Source organism: Tiliqua scincoides, chromosome 3, assembly GCF_035046505.1.
Source record: "Tiliqua scincoides isolate rTilSci1 chromosome 3, rTilSci1.hap2, whole genome shotgun sequence".
In the NCBI taxonomy this organism is placed as follows: Eukaryota; Metazoa; Chordata; class Lepidosauria; order Squamata; family Scincidae; genus Tiliqua; species Tiliqua scincoides.
Window position 1 is genome coordinate 53,524,247 of NC_089823.1, and position 19,856 is coordinate 53,544,102.

The following is a 19,856-nucleotide window of genomic DNA, read 5'->3' on the forward strand; positions in this document are numbered from 1 at the left end:
TAAAATATAACGCTCGCGCAGGGCTCCCTGCACCCCCAAGAGGCTGTGGTGAGTGCAGCCAAGCCCCTGGAGTCCCCTGAGCAGCACAATCCTGGGGATTTGGGGGGGGGGGGTTGGAATTGATAATTTACTAAACTATCCATCAAGGCTTAGTAAATTCCTTTGCCCACTCTCCGATTCTTCAAACATTCTTCAGCCATCAACACCCCACCCCACCCCAACACTGTCTTTACTCCTTTCAGTGGTGGAGGGATAATTCTCCTTCCCCAGCATTCTGGATACAGCACTTGATGATCCATGATTAAAGGTCATTGTGGAACCTTTCTTGCTGGGGTTATAATACAGTACTTGTAAGAGCTATTGCAGTGGAAATCACTGTCCCAAAGACTACAGGTCCCATCAGCACATTCACATTTCTTTCATCCTGTTAGGAGAGAAGCTGGGGAAAGCTCTGTTACATCACACTGTAATAATACTACAGGTATAACCTAATTATTTCTTACCTGCTGTTTTATCTCAACGCAATAAGGGCCCTTTAAATTAAAGGGGGAAAAGTCCTTTTGCAATAGCTTTGTGAATGCAAGAGAAGGCGGTCTTCTTTCATCACCATTATAGGGACAAAAGGTATGGCATGGTGTGGGCTGCACCTATGCTTAGGTCAAGAGAGATATCCTGGTTAAGGAACCTGAAAAGGCTGTCCAGGTGGCCTGGCCATTGGACAATTAGGTTTAATTTTTATTTAGGAAGATGTGCTTACAAATGAGATTATGCCAAGGTGGAGAGTGTGAATTTGCAAGAACTTAGAGGAAGGTGACATGCCTTTATTAGCATGATCCTGATTAGAGGGAATCATGCCTCATCTCCTCCAGGCCACAGTCCTGGCTGATTCTCAGGACTGTCAGGTAAGGAACTATGATGGAGTTAGCAGAGCCAATGCACATTTTGGTAAGTGAGGTCAAAAGTAGTTGAAGTGTCCATACAACTTTGCTGATCCGTTGCATTTTTTCATATTCCCTCTTAGAACTTAGCAAATTAAATTGTAATTAATAAAATGCTGTCTCAGTCACCTTCACTAGTCCAAAACACCTGAGTTTTGGCCAGGTGGAACAAATTTCATTTTTCCAATTACCTTGCCTTTTCTTTCTTTAATCAGACCCTTGTTTTGATGACAGTTTCTTCCTTTCACAATACTTTTCCACCTCTGTTCTCACACTTATATGTCACTCTGCCTAATATTCCCCAATATTGTTCACTTACAGGGAAGGCTTAGAACCCAGCAGTTTCTGGGACTGAAGAGAAAGAAGCCTTCTGGGCTGCCTTAGAGCCACTATTGGCTGACAGGAAATAGGAAAACAAACAGGTTCAGGAGCTGTGGGAAACACACACACACTAGCACTGCTGCAGGCAAGAGAAACAGTGGCAAGGAAACACAGCTGAATTAGAGGAATAAGATGTTTACACTTACCTATTCGTGATTTACACTGGGGGGGGGGTAATTCAAGTCTCTCAGTACTGGTTTTTGCACACAATGCCTCACAACTATGTACTGTTGGTGTTCAAAGCTTGTTGTGTTTTGTACAGTACAGTACGCATGCAAAGTCTGTCTGTCTGTGTCATGTCTTTTAGAAAGAAGGCAAGCAGTCTATTCCAAAACTTACCATTATCTTACTATTTTTCACTTTCCTTTTATTACATATTATTAGATCTTGTTTCTGAATCCCAGGAATCTCAGGGCTGATATATGTACGGAAAGAAAAAGTATATCCAATTTGTCTAGCTACCCAAATTGGAGACTGACAGCCCAATCCTATCCACACTTTCCTGGGAGTAAGCCCCATTGACTCTAATGGGACTTACTTCTGAATAGACATGCATAGGATTGGGCTCTCACTCATTGGTTGTCTGGTCTAACCATACAGCTAGCAGGTATACAGCTAGCAGCTAGCAACCAATCTGGTAACCAACCATACAGCTAGCAGGTACTCAGCCTGCCCAACGTAAAGCAGGTAGGGAATTTGTACCTGAATTTTCCCTCGTCTGGCATTAATGGCAATTTGGAAAGAGGTGATTTTGATTTGGGAAATAGTGTGAGGGGAGATGAATTAACCCTAGCTTCCCCCCTAGCACTGCTGTTCTGATCAAATTCAACCTTCCCTTGTGCCTTATTTTAAAGAAAAAGAAATAAGGATGTACAGTCACATATTGCCCATGCACTTGATGACTAGATGACTAGATGCAACATATTCCCATCAAATATCCCATCAAAAGCCAGATTCAAAGGAAAGGGAAATGGAGCTAAATGCTGCGCATGCATTGAGAAAGATCCTGAAACTGTGACCCATGTGCTTTTGCACTGTCCTTGGTACAATGATCTGCGTCAAACATATTTAGCCCCATATTTAGTTCTCCTATCTATAAAATAGGGCACAGATATTGTTTGCGATCTACTAGCCGCCAAGGGTGAGGATCTTGAGCAGTCAACAGCGATACATCTACAACTAGTCACTTCAAAGGAGGACAGCAATATCTGGAACCCAGAGGATAATTTCGCAACATGCAGATTAGCCTATTGTGTAATATAGTAAAGGTAAAGGTTAGCTGGTGTGGCCTGTTAGAGCTCCTCATAAGAAGCTGCCTTTTTCTCTCTGTGCTATGAGTTTGTATCCAATTGCTTATTTTTATGTCAATAAAGGTAAAGATTGCTCATGTATCATGTTATTAGTCCCCAACGATGCATTTTCTCACAGGTGTGGAAATGTTATATTTCTGAATGTTTAAATGGATTTATAAATAGTTTTAATAATTGATAAATACCTTTGATAATCTAAGAATTGCAGACAGTACAGATTGGGTATCCCTTATCCAAAGTGCTTGGAACCAGAAGCCTTTTGGATATTGAATTTTTCCGTATTTCGGAATACTTGCATATACATAATGAGAGATCTTGGGGTTAAGTGATAAGGGATGCCCAACCTGTATTTGTAAGGATGAAAGAACAAAAATAACAACAGCCTTCTTAATTCTCATCATTACTGCTTAGGTATCTTCCTAGATAACATTTATACCAAAAGAAAAGATTGTTCAGAGATCTTAGCAAGTATCCAAACTATAATATAGGAGATGCTGAACCTATGTTGCTCAATACTGCAATCTTGATTGAGTACTGTCTGCAGTTGTCAATAATGCTCACAGTAGCCTGCATATGTAAGGTGTAAACACGAGGGAGATAAGGTGATTCAGACCACAATGGGAAACACCTCCAACAATTACTATGATTCTGGAATGCCTTCTTCTCAAGAGTTAAGTTTAGGCTTCAAAACCAAATTGATATTATTTTACATAATGCTAAAACCCCATGGCATTTTATAGAATGGACATGCAGCAAATTAAAGCAAAGATTTTTTTCTTCTTCTTTTTTAACATGACTCAAGACCAGTTCTAAACAACATAAAGCTCAAAGATTGACTTGTGGTCCTTTCCCAGGTTGGAGAAGACAACCTGGGAAAGGGTTGATCCAAGTTCATCAAAAGTGGATAATTGGTTGAGAAAATACTTGTCTCTGTGTTGGCAGTGCTCTTTTTCTCCTTGGTTTCAGGAAGAGTGTGATGGAATTAGTATTCGTTTGTCTAGCTCAGTGATTTTCAACCTTTTTCATCTCATGGCACACTGCCAAGGCACTAAAATGGTCAAGGCACACCACCAGGTTTTTGACAATTGACAAGGCACACCATGCTGCCAGTGGGGGCTCACATCTCCCATTGGCCCTATTAATAAATAACCTTCACCCAAATTTCTGTGGCATGCTTGTGGACCACTCGTGGCACACTGGTGTGCCACGGCACACTGGTTGAAATTGGCTGGTCTAGCTTGTAGCAGCCAGCCAGCCAAGTAGCCTACACAGCCTTCCTGCTTCTGAGATCTCCTCCATGTGTGAATTACTGGGAGTGTTATATCCTTGTGTGCTACTGCCACCCAGCTAAGGAGGAGGAGAGAAAGGGTGAGGGGGAGAGTAATAGAGCAAAAGAAAAGACTAAAAGAAGAAAGAGAGTACATTTAGAAATTAGAAAATGGGAGGCAGAAAAACTTGAGGGATTGGGAAAGAGACAAAGAGGTTGAAATGGATTAGGCACAAAGAAAACCATGGTAGCACAGAGAACATGAGGGCTAACATGAGGTGCAGACAGACCAAGGGGATGGGGAAATAGTAGAACAGTGCAGAAGAAACTGATGGGATGCAAAGTATGGGAAAACAGGAAAAGAAGGGGATAATTGTTAGATAGAAATGAACATTTTTGCGGGTGCAGATACAGAAGAAAGCATGTGTTATGAGGCATAGGAAAAGTAGAATATAGTGTTCACAGAGAGAGAGAGAGAGAGAGAGAGAGAGAGAGAGAGCTGTGTGGCAAACACAGAAAAGGGTAATTTAAAAAGAATGTTTTAAAAATAACTTGCTGAACTAAAATTACAAAAAAATTTTTTCCCTGTTTCGTGCAGCAGAGGTGAGTTAATAAAAATGAAACCAAAAAATGACCCTCAGAGTAATCTGAGTTGTACTTCCCTGCTCAAGAATGATCAATTAAACCGACAACTACAAGTTGTGTAGTGGTCAATAAGGTCCAATAAACTATTAAAATGGCAATATAAGTGAAATTGGTTGTATCAATGGTGTTTCTTATGCAAGACAGCCAGATGGTAATCCTTGTACTAAATCACAGCCCAATCCTGAGCTGCCCGGGGCATGCGGCTTTCCGCTGCATCCTGCATGCCTCAGCCTGCCGTGGGCAGCACCTTGGGAGAAGGAGACGAAAGTAAGGGAAACAGCCCCACAATGGGGCTACTCACTTTACCGCTGACCAAAAGGTTGACTGTAAGGTAAAGCCGTTCGTGTAGGGCGCTGAGCCCCACATGAATGCCTTGGATCTGGTGGAGTGGAGCTCGACAGGACTTGCCTCTCCCCCAGCATGCCTCCCGCCTGCCCTTTCTCCGCCCCTTGCCTCCATGTCACGCCTCCTCCCCGCCCTCTCTCCGTCTGCCTCCCCCCTCCCCAGAACGCCCCCTCCCCCTCCCCGCTTCCATGAGACCACTGAGCAGCATGTGTGCTGGGTGTGTGTCCGGAGCTAGCCCAGCTCTGGCCCAGCGGTAAGCCTTGCAGATGTGCCTTATGGCACATTTGTGACAGTACACTCTGGCACAAAGCCGGAGTGCCGAGCTCAGGACTGGGCTCTCAGGCTCTTAGGCTGCTTCTGAACTTGGAGCTCCACTGCTGATCTTGCAGAATGAACTGTCCCAGCACAGAATGTGCCCATTTGAAGTGGAACATACATTATAACCCAGTGTATAGACAGATCTCCTCAGTAATAACCATCTGCAGTACAGATGGGTTGTATTAGCATTGCTGTTTTCTGATTAATACAGTCTTTACTCATTTCTAATAAAAAATAATCTTTCTCTGTGTACTCGGAACATGTATACATCTAATACAACAGAACAACATAAAATACTATGAAACCATCTGTAAGTTTGCATAGGACAAGTTTACTATATTGTTTCCCAGTATGATGTAGCATTCATATTTAAAGGTCAGTTAAAGTGCCTGGTAGTTTTGGAGGAAGGATAGTTTCTCTTCTGAATAGCTTGGTCGTAGTTCTCTTGTGAACTTAAATTAACAGTTTGGACAAAATTATTTTACAGCTAGCTGTGTATTAATTATAATAATTGTATAATGTATGAAAAAATCATTTTATAAATGTTAAGGTGGTTTCAAAGGGATTCATATTGGACTTGGCTCTTGCATTCTATTTTAAGTGGAATTGATTGTCTGCATGTAATGAAAATAACAGATTGATCTCTATTCATAGTTAGAAAGAAGTAGAAAACGTATCCTTTGATGTGTCCCACTAGTCTGTAGAATTCTGTATGAAAACATAATTGGGGAAAATAGTAATAAAGACAGTTTATTTCCAATTTCCAAAAGATCACTAAATTTGATGATCTTATTCTGATTATAGCATTTGAAATTTTTTTCTATAGCACATTTTAGATGACTGCTTTTAAAAGTAATTGTTTCCCACTTTGTGTAATACTTATGTTAAATAATGTCTCTGAATTAAGATACCAGTTTTTATGTATTCCCTTAAAATACAGGTGATTCAAAAGAAGTAGCAGTTGTTATACATTCTTTAAAACCATGTTGAGATGATTGTTTTCTGAACATGATATGGAGATTTGTTGTTGCTAAGTACTGACAAGAAGGTTACCCATTTGACTCACATCATGAAAACAAGCTGAGTCAAGATATAGTTGAAAAGGCATTTTATTTTCAATTGTTCAACCACAGATATAAACCTAAAGGGAGATTATGTTTTCCTCCATGTCATAGCAGTTACCTCTGCAGCAGAGGTCACAAAGCTTTTTCTGTGGGCATCTGAAGTTATTCTTATGTTTTGCCATGAGAGTTAATGGCCATGCCTTGAATTATCTGATTTGCAAATTCCATCACTTTGTTCCAGACCAAGAAGAGATAATGAGGTACATACCACGGGTTTTTCAGCCAGTCTTGGACTTTTATTTTTGTGGTCTTGAATTTGGTTTCTGTTTTGGGTAAAACAGTTTGCCGTAATGAAGCAAAAAACAAAAGAGGCTATCTCACACTTTGGATTGCCAGGGTTTCGTTGTTGTAGCTTCCAAGAGCTGCCTATTCTTCCCAGCCCACTTGATATCTTGCAGGTTGTGGCAGAACAATTCACAGGAAAAGCTTAGACATTGAGCTTGCATGCTTCTTGACTCCATTCTAAACCCTTTGTTCACACCAGGGTGGCATTTCTTTCACGCAGCATGTGGTAGATTTGACTCCTCTCCAGCTTGTCTTATAAAAATCAAAGTATTAAAAAAAACCCACCCAACAAAACAACACTCCAAATGTTTCTTCTAGCTCCCTCAAATCTAAATATGTTACACTGAATATGTTTCAACTGCTATGTGGAATGTGTAATAATGATATAACAGGGTCAAGTGAAAGAAAACAGTCTGAAAGAAAAATGCTCACTCACAGTTTGAATAATGACCTAAATGTTTGTTCATATTTACTTAACAGAGATTAGCAAGATGTGGATTCAGAAAGTTTTGTATTCATTCAGACATGAAAATGTGTTTCATCACAGAGTGTAATTTTGGCATACAGGTATTTTACAAAGTTTGGTTGCTGTTGATCTACAATATTTATCTGGTTTAGATCTGGTTTAGATGTAACAATGCAATGTTAATTTCTAAGGCTATTATAATGATTAATTTCTTAAAAAAGATGTTATTCCGATGGAGTGGCAAAAGCTGCTGAAATTGCTGCTTTTAATGTATTCTCTCATTAACCATGTCTTGGTACAATATGAATAACAGCAGTCACAGTCTTCAAAAAAATATTCATTCAAGACTTAATAGAAACCTTTCATTTTAAAACTGGAGGCTGCTAAGCTCTTAAAGATAATATTCTCATACAGATTAAATGGAGCAGATGACAAAAGTTTAAAACAAATATCAAAATTACTATTGTATGAATTGTAGCACTTGATATTTTCCTGTATGCATGTCACATAGAAATAGACATAGATGAAGGTTTCATGTGAAAGGAAGTTGTTTTCTTTTTGTTTCTTGATATGAGCAATACGTATTACCCTGCTCTCATAGTGATAAAATGATTGCTGAGCACTTTTTATTTGCATCCTTAAATGTTCTCTAAGAAAGAGTTGCAGCAATGTTGGCTTATGCCTTGAACATCTACAAAATTGAGACACAATGTGAAAATATAAATATTTCAATGTATTGCCTAAACATTGTCTTTTACCTGTTTTGACAAATTTTCTGATGTGAGAGATCATAAAATGGCATTTCAATTTGTAATAAAATTACAGAATGTGCCATAATGGACAGCAGCTTCTTTCAGTGTTTGGGGTAATATTAATTCAGATGTTTATTTACTCTCCAGCAACCATACATTTGGGAAAACATAGCTGAAATGTTTACTATGTTGTTCAGAAGCTAAATCAGTTTAGTTATGATTATAACAACAGCCAATTCATGAACTGAACTTCACTTATTATTGAAAACATTATTTTTAAATTAAGAAACAGGTCTGACTGCTTTATTTTTTAATACATTTTTAATAAAATACACACTATGCAGAAAACATCTGCTAACAAGAATCTCATGGTGTTTTCTTTTTCTAAAAAACATATTATATTTCCATTTAACCTTATTCATGTTTTGCAGATTTTAGCTTACAGAATACTTACAACATGATTTTGTAGTGAAACTGAGGTTAAAAAAACTATAGCATTTTAAAAAACCCAAAGTGTTAATGTAAACACCTTTTCCAGTAAAGAAAACAAAAATGTAGAAAAGGCAATTTTTTAAAATACTTCCATATTAAATTATCAGGATCCTGTTAGTTTGGGTAAAATGTAGTTTTAAAGGAGAAACATCAAATTCGTAAGAGAGAACATTATAATAAACAATTAGCGAAACTCTTAATTCACAAATGAGCCCAATTATTTCTAAAGATTCAAAACATGCAAATAAAATAAACATGTAATTATATGTAAATCATATGCCGAGATCTAGTAAGGCATGTAAAAGAATTATCCTGTGAAGTATTTTTACAATTATAGTCTTTCCTATATTGGAAAAGAAAAGTTTAGTACCAAGATTAACAAATTCACTATGAAGCAGGATTAGTAAGTGCATGAAAATTAGTTACCTACTTTTATAGAACAAAAGTTACTGAAGAAATAGTATGATCTCATTTCATTAAGATTCTGTCAAATGAAGAAAAAATATAGCACAAATATGCATCATTATCCGTTCCCAAAAATCCAAGTTCTTTGCTTTTGCTATTTATCTTCATACTTTCTTCAGGTTTAATATTTCTTCTAGCATGTGAAATCCAAAATCTTGAGCAAACCTGTGTTTGGGTTTACATTGCTTTTCCAGTCAGTGGCCTGTTCTTTACATTATTTGAATCAGAGTATACGTTCTCTTCTAAAATTCTGCTTGGAGTAATCCTCTTCTACTTAAGTCTGGATGAAAAGAGAATTCATTGTGAATTATGTTTCATCTGTCACAATAACCTTCTTTATTCTTTAGTGCACCTCCCCTTTGCCTTTGACAATTAGAGAAAATAGGTATGTCTTCATGTATAGAGAGACTGGTATCTCAAGACATATATAGATCCTGATGACATATATAGATAGTGCTTGCTAAGCAACACCCTGAAGAATATATAAGCCCCTTTTTGAATCTGAATTTTATTAGACCAGAGTAGAGGCAAGCATACTTTACAATGAACAGTCCTTGATAGTTGTCAATGGGTTAACATTTTTTTTTTTTGACAAGTGGTGGTCACAGAGATTTGGTCATAGTATTTGAAGATGAGCAAAGCATGATTATCAGCAGATTTTAGAACATTATTTTGCATTCTTGGGGCATTTTATATTCAGAATTGTTTAAAAATCCAAATATATTTGAATGTATGAATTGGGTTTGAATCATACACAAATAGTTTTCAGAGGGTTCTTTTTAATTTTTGACCTCCTAAGAGACTTTTTTCCCCAAATAAAGCACATTGGTAGATATTTTGCTGAAGAGAACACTGGTCAGTTATTTTAATATCTAAATGTAACTGAATAACAAGATCGAATAACAAAAATTAAATCTTTATGTTCTTTTTTACACATCTATGAGAAACCCATATCCTATTCCACCATTTTTTAACAAAGCGATGTTATTCCTCCAACTGGTTACTTTGCCATTCTTATATAAGATGAATTTAAGGGTTTTCTGAATAGAATTAGCTTTATTATAACTGTGTACTAATCAAAACACTAATGGTGTGATTTAGAATACTTTTGTTGCTAAATGTGTGTCCACTCACATCTTCAGTCATCAAACACATACGTTTAGTTAAGGAGTAAACCTCAGACATGATCACCTAAAAAATAAGTTTAAAAACTCAAAAGATAAGGCTGAGGAATGCAACCTGAGGGAAAATGAATTTAGTTGCTTATGAAAGCTGAGGAAAATGAATTTGGTTGCAGTGGAGTCTCTTAACATCAAGAAGTAACTGGATAAAATAAACGAGAAACAAATACCTAATGAAGAACGCTACTTGGGAGTAAAGGAAAACATTTTGGCCCTTTGCACAGGTTTGGGCTCAAAAGTGCTTGCTAAGCTATCTATTTCACACATGCAACGACAGAAGGTTCGATATTCATTCGATCGATGAGTGAAAAGGCACAATGGCAAAATCAGACAGACTTCTTTTCAAATACAGATCTCCAATGTCCCCCCACAGTCTGCAGTTGCACGGCTGGTGGTGTGGCACAGACGGAGCAAGGGTTACATCAAGGCTGTTCTCTGGACCGTGCAAAGAGTCTAGACCGATGACCTGCAGCATCATGCCCTTTGAAGAAGAGGCAAGTTTGGTCATGACGAAGAAAAATCCCTTTTAACAATAGGGAGCAGCTCGTGGCTGCAAAGAGGTAAGCAGGGGTAAGCAAAAAAAAAAAAAGGCATCTGCTTCCATGGTTACAGGCCAACTATGAGGACCTTGCTTTTAAGAGAGATGGTTCTCATGCTCCCTCACAGCTTATGCCATGCATTATAAGCAAAGGCAGGCTGAGCTGAAATCCGCATAGATATTTCAGAGTAAAATGATACGCGAGCACATGGCTGTTAGCAAAAATAGTCACATGACCGTTAAGAAGCAGGCTTGTGCTGTTTCAGAATAGAGTACTTTTCTCCAACCCAAGACTAGATGGAGAAGAAAAGCATTTGTGCAAAACAAATGTTCATATGATACGTAACATTTTCAGTGTTTTTATCTATTAACAGAGAAAAGGTCAAGGGTTAAGGTTTTCTTTTTGTGAAAGGACCACAAACCCTTTTGTTAAGAAAGCTTTATTGAATGTCTTTTAAAATAAGATTTTGCTTTCTTTCAATCTGGACTAATATTATAAGTTTGATGAAGATGAAAACGCTTTATGCCATTTTGAATGAATTTTCTTCTTGATACTTTGTTCAAAATTTTTGTGCACAATTAAACTTGTTACTTGTACAGAGAACTTTGAAAGAATTTATGAAAACAGTTACTTCCTAAGAATGCTTTTTTTCTCTTCTTGCATATTGGATACATCTTTTTTGCAATATTTTTTCTCGTTCTACTTTGCATTTGCATCTTAATTTTTGTTTTTTTCTCTGAAAATTGTAAATATGATTTAGTACACCATAATAATACTTTTAGAACGGAATTGATGTGTGTTAACAACGTATGACACTTAAAAATATCAGCCATTTGTGACACCTGTAGAATTTCATATATTTAGAGTACCATAACAGTATTCGTAAGAAAATCATTTTGATGAAGCTTCTAATTTTTTTTCTGTGTGGCTGTACGATTAGGAAAAGTATGTTATTTTACTTTCAAAAGCCTGTAAATGCCTGTTTATATTGTTAAAATTATTTATGTTGGAGAATTGGGTTCTCCAAATATACAACACTACAGAATGTCTGTAAATTTGACAGTGCAATTATGATATGTACATGCGTATTCTGCTGTCAAGACAGTGTTTTCTGGTATGTAGATTTATCAAATTTAAATCAACTTAATTATTACATAATAGAATTGTGTGATTTCTCAGACTACATTATAAACTATGTAAGAATGTTTATGTCTCGGAAGTCCATAGTGTTTGCCTGGATTAAAAATGCATGGGTAGCCATACAATCACTTGGATAGTGCTAATGCTGTGCTTTCTTAAAGAAAAGCTTTTTTGTATTTATTGGATCGCTTGAAGGGAGAGGAGGAAAAGGGTCCTAAACATTTAGGAGAAAAATTGGAGTAACATAAATGTTAATTATTGAGTCATATCATCTTAGAAAAGAACGCTTTGTATTCTGTAGGCAATTTATGCTCCGTGTATTAATTATTCAGTTCTCACCATGATTGCAGATTGTACAGGTTTTTCCCCCGGTGATTAATTTGCTTAAGAAAAAAAAACCTCAGAGCTGCTCTCCCTTTTTTTTTTTTTTTAATATTCAGACTTAACAGTACTGATACACTGTGTAATACTAATTATGGCAAAGTAGCATTTGTGCATAATGCTTGTATTACTAGGAAAGCTCAAATACATTTCAGTTTTAAAATGGCTGGCATAGATACTTCTAACTTTTCATCCTTGCAATACTGTACACAAATAACTATGTAGAATTGTAACCACTGGGATACTATTAAAACATAGACAATTATACACTGGGATATTTATAAAGTGTATTCTCCAGCTGAAACCTTTCATTACGTAGCTGTTGTGTTAGTTCATCTGAATGAAGGATCTTGAAACAAAGATTGGGATGTGAAGCATTTTGCATTTTTGGTTGTGTGTGTATGAGAGAGAGAGAGAGAGAGAGAGAGAGAGAGAGAGAGATGTGGCTGCATTTTGACTTCTTTGAATAACCTTTTCTACAGTAAAAAAAAAAAAAAGGGAGGGCAGAGCATCACTGTTGTCATAATGACCAGCAGTTTAGTATTTTTGCTTATAGAGATAATACTTTATTAGTTCTGAAAACATAATCATGAAGCAAATCCAACAGAGTTTTACAACATAAACTTAAAATAGCTTTGGGGGAAATCAGTTGGAGGATGTGTGGTTTTTTTTGTCTAGAGATATTTTTTACTGCTTATACTATCTCCGTCCACGCTAACTTTTCTAAGCTAAGCTTTTATCCTGATATTGAACCCACCCAGACAAGGGAATGAGACCTCTTACCAGGGGAATTTTGGTCTTATGTAACATTTAACCATCTGGGAAAGACAATTTTACCATGCAGCAGCAGCATGGTGGAATCATCATTGGCATGATCTCAATCATCTTGTGGTTTGATCATTCATTCATTTCAATAGGCTAATCAGCTCTCTTCCTGTTGAACATGAAGACATTGAATGTGACCTACTCTGTAGGTAATAAAATCAGGTAATACCGTGCAGACATGTCTCTGTGAACTACCTTTTAGGAGTAAATACAAGTTACACTATCTAATTCAGGGTCTACCTGCATGTTATACTCCTTGCTTTATAGCTATACAAAATTAGCTGGTCTAGATAACGAGTGATAGAAGCTCATCAACCAACAGCATTTTTTTTGTTTCTCAGCATAATGTCAATTCAAATAAATCAAATGTTTTCTTGACTGTCTGGAAAATGCCTTGAAAATTCTCTGTTGTCAGAGCCCGGCTACTTCCACATAGTTAGAGCACAACTGTGTAGGATTGCAGTCACAGAGTAATATGTAGCTAGGCTCACAGCTCCTGGAAGCATTATCGAAAGGTGTCAGTGGTTGCCTAGTAACTGCAGATTTTCCTTAGTTTCTAAGCCCTTCCAGGAGTTTTCTCTCCAGATAGCTATGAGAAGGCAGCAGTAGTGGCTTACAGAGTTCAGTCTTTTAAAGGAATTCACAGTATGTCCCAATGGTAACATAAGCAAAGATTATCTACCATGAAGTGCCTACTTTGTAGCAGGAGGAACCATGTTATATAAATCACTCTTCAGTGAAATTCCAAAGAGGAACATGGCTCTGGCATTAGTATGCATATTGAAGAACTTCCACTTGGTGTGCTTTCCCCATCATGTTCAATGGGGAGCTTGTGCAGGAGAGATGGGCATGTGCATGTAAAACAGATCATTTTAATTTTTATTCATGATTTAGACAGAATATTCATAAGCCACTTTTCAACAAGGAAGTTCTCAAAGCAGTTCACATAGCAAAAAGGACACGCACTTGGTGCTTGAGTTCACATTTAGACTCGCATTCAGATTGCACATTCAGATTACAATGGAAATGAAAAAGGCGGTGCACAAATTCCTATAATGTCCGAAACACTTATTCATCTGCTTGAAATATCTGGGGTGATAGTTCTTGAAATAGCTGCAGCTGCCCTATGTGTAAACATAGTTAAAGAGGAGGAATTGTTAGTAAGCAAAAGTAATTCTTTTTACTTCTACATTCCTTTTCACAGAGCAGGTAAAAGCAGAATATAGGGGAATCATCCCCTCCTCTTCCATATCTGCCTTTGGAAAACAGCAGCTTGTGAGTGCGCGGGCATCCAAAGTGTGCAAATTAATAAGAGGCAATGTATGCCATGCATTATTCGGTCCAGCATGGCTTTTTAGGAGATGGTCCTTACCTGAAACTGCCACTTGTTTTGTCCACACAGTCATGTGTGGACACATGAAATGGGTGACTTTTCCCATGAGTCTGTTGGTTTGCTTGGGAAATAAGTCAAGCCACTTCCCTTTTATTTAAATAAAAAAAAGGGGGGGGAATACATAGGAATCTGATTTGGGAAATAAATGAGCCTCACCTCCACCTCTCCCACACCATTCACTGGGCTAACACAACAGTGATGTGGCAGCAGTGATGTAAGCAGCAGGGCATACAGAGAGGAAGGTCTCTTTTTCTGTCCTTGCATTGGTCAAGGTAGCACATAGGCAGCAGATCACAGCAAGCCACTCTTTCCACTTCCCGATCCTGATGCCTGGCCCTCTGCTAAATGTAATTTTCCAAAAATGTACATTACACAGTACATGAACTTTTAGAAAAGGGAAGACACTTCTCATGTTTCTTGCCTTGTTGCTACAGCACCACTGCCAGAATGCTCCTGTCACTGCACCTCAGTATATGGAGTGTGGGAGAGGAAAGCAGGAGTTTGGGGGATTGGTGGATGAGTGGAAGGAAGGGAATTGGGGGGGGCAGCTGGGAAGGAGGGTTACAAATCCCATCCTACCACTTTTCCTTTTAAGACCACCTCCTTCTTCCCCATGCTTTATTTTAGCCATGAGGTAGAAGGGTGTGTGTGTGTGTGTGTGTGTGGTATGCCCATATGACGATGTATTAGAGTCGAACTACACATAATGTTCAGCATGTCACTCGTCCTTATGTGCTCTTATTTTCCCTAAAATAAAGGGAAGAGGCTTGTGTGGATAAGGAACACATTGGGAGAACCCTTGCCCTCATCATAGTCCCAATCTTGATTGTTCCCCCTCTTTGTTGACACTTGTACCAACTATATATATTTTTAGCAAGTGTATTAATTCATATGAATTAAAAACAAACCAGCCATATTAAGATGCTGATTCTGACTCATTGGTAATTGTACTCTTTGTTCATAATTAGTAATTTATTGAAATATATATGTCTTTTTATCAGAAGAAAGGCAGCTTGCAGGAATACATGTTTTGATACAAAAAAAGCAACAAAAGACAACTGTCATTCGTATGAAAATGACTAAAATAATATAAATTTCATATTTGAATAAAATATATATTTAACCTTCCCCCCCCCCCCAATATTTGCCTTGTTAGGGCATAAACCAGTAAATTGGTTAATATGGACAAAATGGAATTTGAAACAGTGTCTTTTACAACAGTGTGTAGAAACGTGTTCAGTCGCATGTGTTTGCTGTATGGTGTGGAATATGTCTCATTTAGCAGACAACTGAGCCAACCCTTCCTGTCTTGCCATTTTGCAGTGGCTTCTGTGGCAGGACAGGGCACATTGGTATGGCTGTCTTTGGTAACTGGAATGTGTTCCTGCCCACCAGCGCGTATCTTAATTTGCTCATAGTGATGTCACTCAAATTGCATGCTCTCAGCCAGTGAGGGAAAATAAGTGAAGAAAATGTGGTGAAGGAGCATCAGGCTGTGATGTAAACATTGGCTGTGAACAGAAAGAAAAATGACCTCTCCCCCCAAGAAGCATATTTTACTTCTCCTCTGAAAAATATTCAATGATAAAAATACAACATGTATTGAATGTGTGGGTGCCTGCTCCCAGTTGTTATGTTATGGAGCTTGCAAGAAGCCCCATCCTGAGATTCTATCATTATTCACTATACACCACCTCAATTTGACCCTGGGCTCTTCATTTCTGGACTTTTTTGAAGTCTAACTTGACCTTTATGTTTTCTAGGTGTATGTTAATTTTAATTATTTATTTGCATCGTTTTTACACCACATTGGCAAAGGAACTCAACGCAATTTACAAGATAAAACAAACATGTTCCGGAAGGTTTAAAATCAGGGTTGTCTCAGATTGTTTCTCAGAAGATGGTGACAGAGCTTCAAAGCCTTGGCTGCTTCTTTGTGATCATTGTTCAAGTTACAAGGTGTTTCAATAGTCACTGACAGAGCTGGCCTATCCATGAGGCCAGATGATACAGGTTGCATCAGCAGCAGAGTGCAAGGGGTCTGTGGCATGGTGGATTTGGGGTGTCTTTCACCCAGAATCTGCCATTGTCATCACTATCACATATGCTACGGCTATGTGTGGCTTGCAAGCCACAATGATCTGCTTTCCACTCGCTTAAAAAAGAAGCAGATCATTCCTTATTGTGGTCTTCGCACACAGTCATCAAACAGTGTTTGTCACTGAATCTGGGACAAGTGTCAAAACGTCAAAACAAGGTTGTCCTCAAACCTGGAAGTCTGGGACATAGAGTTTTATTTTCAGGGACAGCATAAATGAAGTAATAAAACTGGAAGTCCTACACTTCTGGATTTGATGATAGTCCACAAGGAGCATTGTAAGAGTTTTGTGTCTTTTTGTAACTCAGAGGTGGTGGACCTGAGATGGCATCAGGTGGCATTCTCAGTCATACCACCCCTGGCCATTGGCAAGGTAGGGAAGAAGATGCCCCAAGAGTCCTTTCAGGCCCTTGATTGCTTCTCAGAGTTTCTGAGAAGGTCTTCAAGGTCTTGTCGCTTCTCTTCTCTTGCTGTCTCCTATTCATCCTGACCCTGTATTGTCTGTGAATTTCATAGTAATAGTACTACTCGTAATATTAAGTGGGAATAGTCAATTACAGAATGCTGATTCCGTATTCTTATTAACCCTGATGTTCTCTGAGCCTCTCTTGTGGGAATTACAGGGGAAAGTACAAGGGAAGTTCAACAGCAAAGAGACAGAATGTCAAAATAAGAGGAAAAGAAAATAGCAAAAGCATGGAATTGGAAAAGTTAGAAAAATAACTGGATAGACAGAAAATGGAGCTTTTATTATATTTAAAACTAGAAGCCTTTGGTCAGATAATTAGCTATTCATTACATACTGATACATGAAATTCAGTTCAGTTCCCCACCCTTCTTGCTTTCGTAGGGTTTCCAGATCAAAAGCTGTAAAGATGGCAGAAGCCACAAGTGGCAGAACCCCACTTCTCCTAAACTCTGAAAGACACAGCAGGCCTGTCATATTCTGTGTGCCCGATTTGAGAACGACCAACTATAAGCTTCCTTGTCTACCAAATCCAAACCTCTCGTATACGAGGGTCACCCAGAAAGTAATGCACCACATTTTTTTTCTTCAACAATTATTTATTGAACACAATGAAACTTACACACAAGAAAGAATGATGTTTCTTCTACACTCCCTATTTTTCCACGTAATCTCCGTCCAGTTCTATGGCCTTCCTCCAGCGAGACACAAGGGCATGTATGCCCTGTCGGTACCACTCCTTGTTCTGGCCACAAAGCCATTTCTGCACTGTGCGAATCACCTCTTCGTCATCCTCAAAATGTATTCCGCGAATGGCATCCTTTAATGGCCCAAACAAGTGGAAGTCTGAGGGAGCTAGGTCAGGGCTGTAGGGTGGATGGGGTAACATAGTCCAACCCTGTTTAGTGATGTGTTCCGAAGTCCTCAAACTTGTGTGAGGCCGAGCGTTATCATGTTGAATCAAACATTCACCTGGGTTGTTATGGCGCCGAAGTCGCTGGAAGCGCTTCTTGAGTTTGGTTAATGTCTTCACATAAGCTTCAGAATTAATGGTGCTGCCTCTTGGCATCACATCAATGAGTATGACGCCCTCACAGTCCCAAAACACAGTGATCATGACCTTACCGGTGGAAGCAGTTGCTTTGAATTTTTTCACAGGATCCTGATCCACAATGAATCCTTCCTTAGTATGTGGGCTCTGTGCCCCTTTAGTTTCCTGCTTTTTGGGACCTTCTGGTATAGTTGAATCAGGGCTACTGACTTCAGTCGACCTGAATTTCAAAGGTTCATGTAAACAATCGTAACTTGTTCAGTATGTAACGTTTGTTAGCAGTGGGGTACTGAATTATATCGATGGAACTTTAGTGAATGATAGTTTTATACCTTCACACTTATCTTGATTTGTTTCACTTTTTTAGGTGTCTAGATGCCCCAGAGATTTCTAACTTTTCAGAACCTAGAGGTAAGTTTTATTTCTTTATTTGAAATTACTGTTTGAAGTGTCTGTGAGCTAATAGCGACTTGAAGATTGTAAGGGCCCTCAGACATGTTATGCTCAGTAGGTTCCTTCAAATAGAATCCCGGTGGCATGAGTCTGTCATGTGCTGGCTGATCTTGCCCATCCCCCGCTAGCCACATGAGAAAAAGGCAGTAAAAGCAAAGTACCTGATTGGTACGTTTGTTGTGAGGTGGAGAAGCACAGGTGACTGCTAGCATCATTTCTCACTGCTCTAGTCAGTAGGGCTCCAGAGCCTCAATTTAAATCCAAGCCTTTGTTTCGCATGTTTTATTGGGGGGTGCAAGGGCAAGAGGCAGGACTTTCTCACATGACGTCTGACCTTGCTAGAGGACCAACTCCTGAGACAAAAGATTCTGGTTCCTGAGTTAGACTGGTGTGGAAACCTTTGTGCAAAGGAAAAAAAATAATTCTAGAGCATTTACAGAGGCAGAACCCCATGGGTTTTGGGATGACTGGGTTTTTTTGATGATCTGGGAGTGAAACTGCTGTTAGGCTGTTATTACTATCAGTTATACAGAACAATACTGACCATGTGCTTTTCTAGCATCTAGCCCCACATCACAGACACACAAAAACCAGTCAGGCTGTGTGTTTGTTCATGTGGTTGATTGAACACACTGCTTCTTGGCTCCTCTGTGCAAAGTGAGAGCTTTGGTGCAGTTGGGGCTTCTGACAGACTTGGGTTGTCAGCACATGGCCAGCCTCTGAGGGTGGCTCTACCATGAACCTACCATATGGGTCATCATTACAGCATTCTGAAGGCCTTTATGCTCATGCATCATAAGGAGCATAATCTTAATCTTGAAACAATGTAATTTGCAAGGAGCTGGATGGAGAGCATCTTTAATGACAATGTTTGGTTTGCTTTTTCTTGCTTTAGTTCTCGATATGGCGATACTAACTTTGAGGGCTGGTGTAGCATTGTAGGTAAGAAACAGGAGCTACAAATCTGGAAATCTGTGACTTGAGCCTTGCCTGTACTGTGAAATTATTAGGAAACCTCTCAGCCTTGCTCAGCTATCTGCAATATACTGATAACTCACCTTACAGTAGCACTTCCTAAACTCTCTGGATGTTTGGGAACTGCTGTAAGTGGGGGGAGGGGCAAAGACAGTGACACCATCACCATGAACATGCTGCTGCCAGGGACAAGAGGTTTTTTAAAAAAAACTATCTCTGGCAGTGCCAGCCATTCTAGGGTGTGTGGGAAGCCCACAAACCACTCTGCAGGACTCCCCCAACAGCTAAAAATAGCTATTGTGACCCACTTCCAGTTTCATGATCGCAAACTGGAAGTGGGTCAAGCTTACTATTTTTAGCTGTTCTGAGGCTTGGGGAGCCCTGCAGAGGGTCCACAGACTCCATACATTCTCCAGAAGGCTGGCACTGCCAGGGGTAAAGTCATTGCCCATGGCAGTGGCATGATCGTGGCAAACATGTGACTCCCTTAATCCTTGCCCCACCCCTTAAGGAAGCAGAGATGGGGCTTTTCTGGCTGGGGTGTCGTGAAGCTGCAATTTGGGAAG

General features: G+C 39.0%; 1 long non-coding RNA gene across 4 annotated transcripts in view; it reads left to right on the plus strand.

Moving 5' to 3' along the window:
- Positions 1-19,856, plus strand: part of LOC136645417 (uncharacterized) — a 398,421-nt gene that overhangs the window by 191,361 nt on the left and 187,204 nt on the right. For all 4 annotated transcript variants that reach the window (XR_010794131.1, XR_010794128.1, XR_010794130.1 and 1 more), the window contains one exon: positions 18,230-18,273. This is a non-coding gene — a long non-coding RNA (uncharacterized lncRNA). The remainder of the gene's footprint in view (positions 1-18,229; positions 18,274-19,856) is intronic.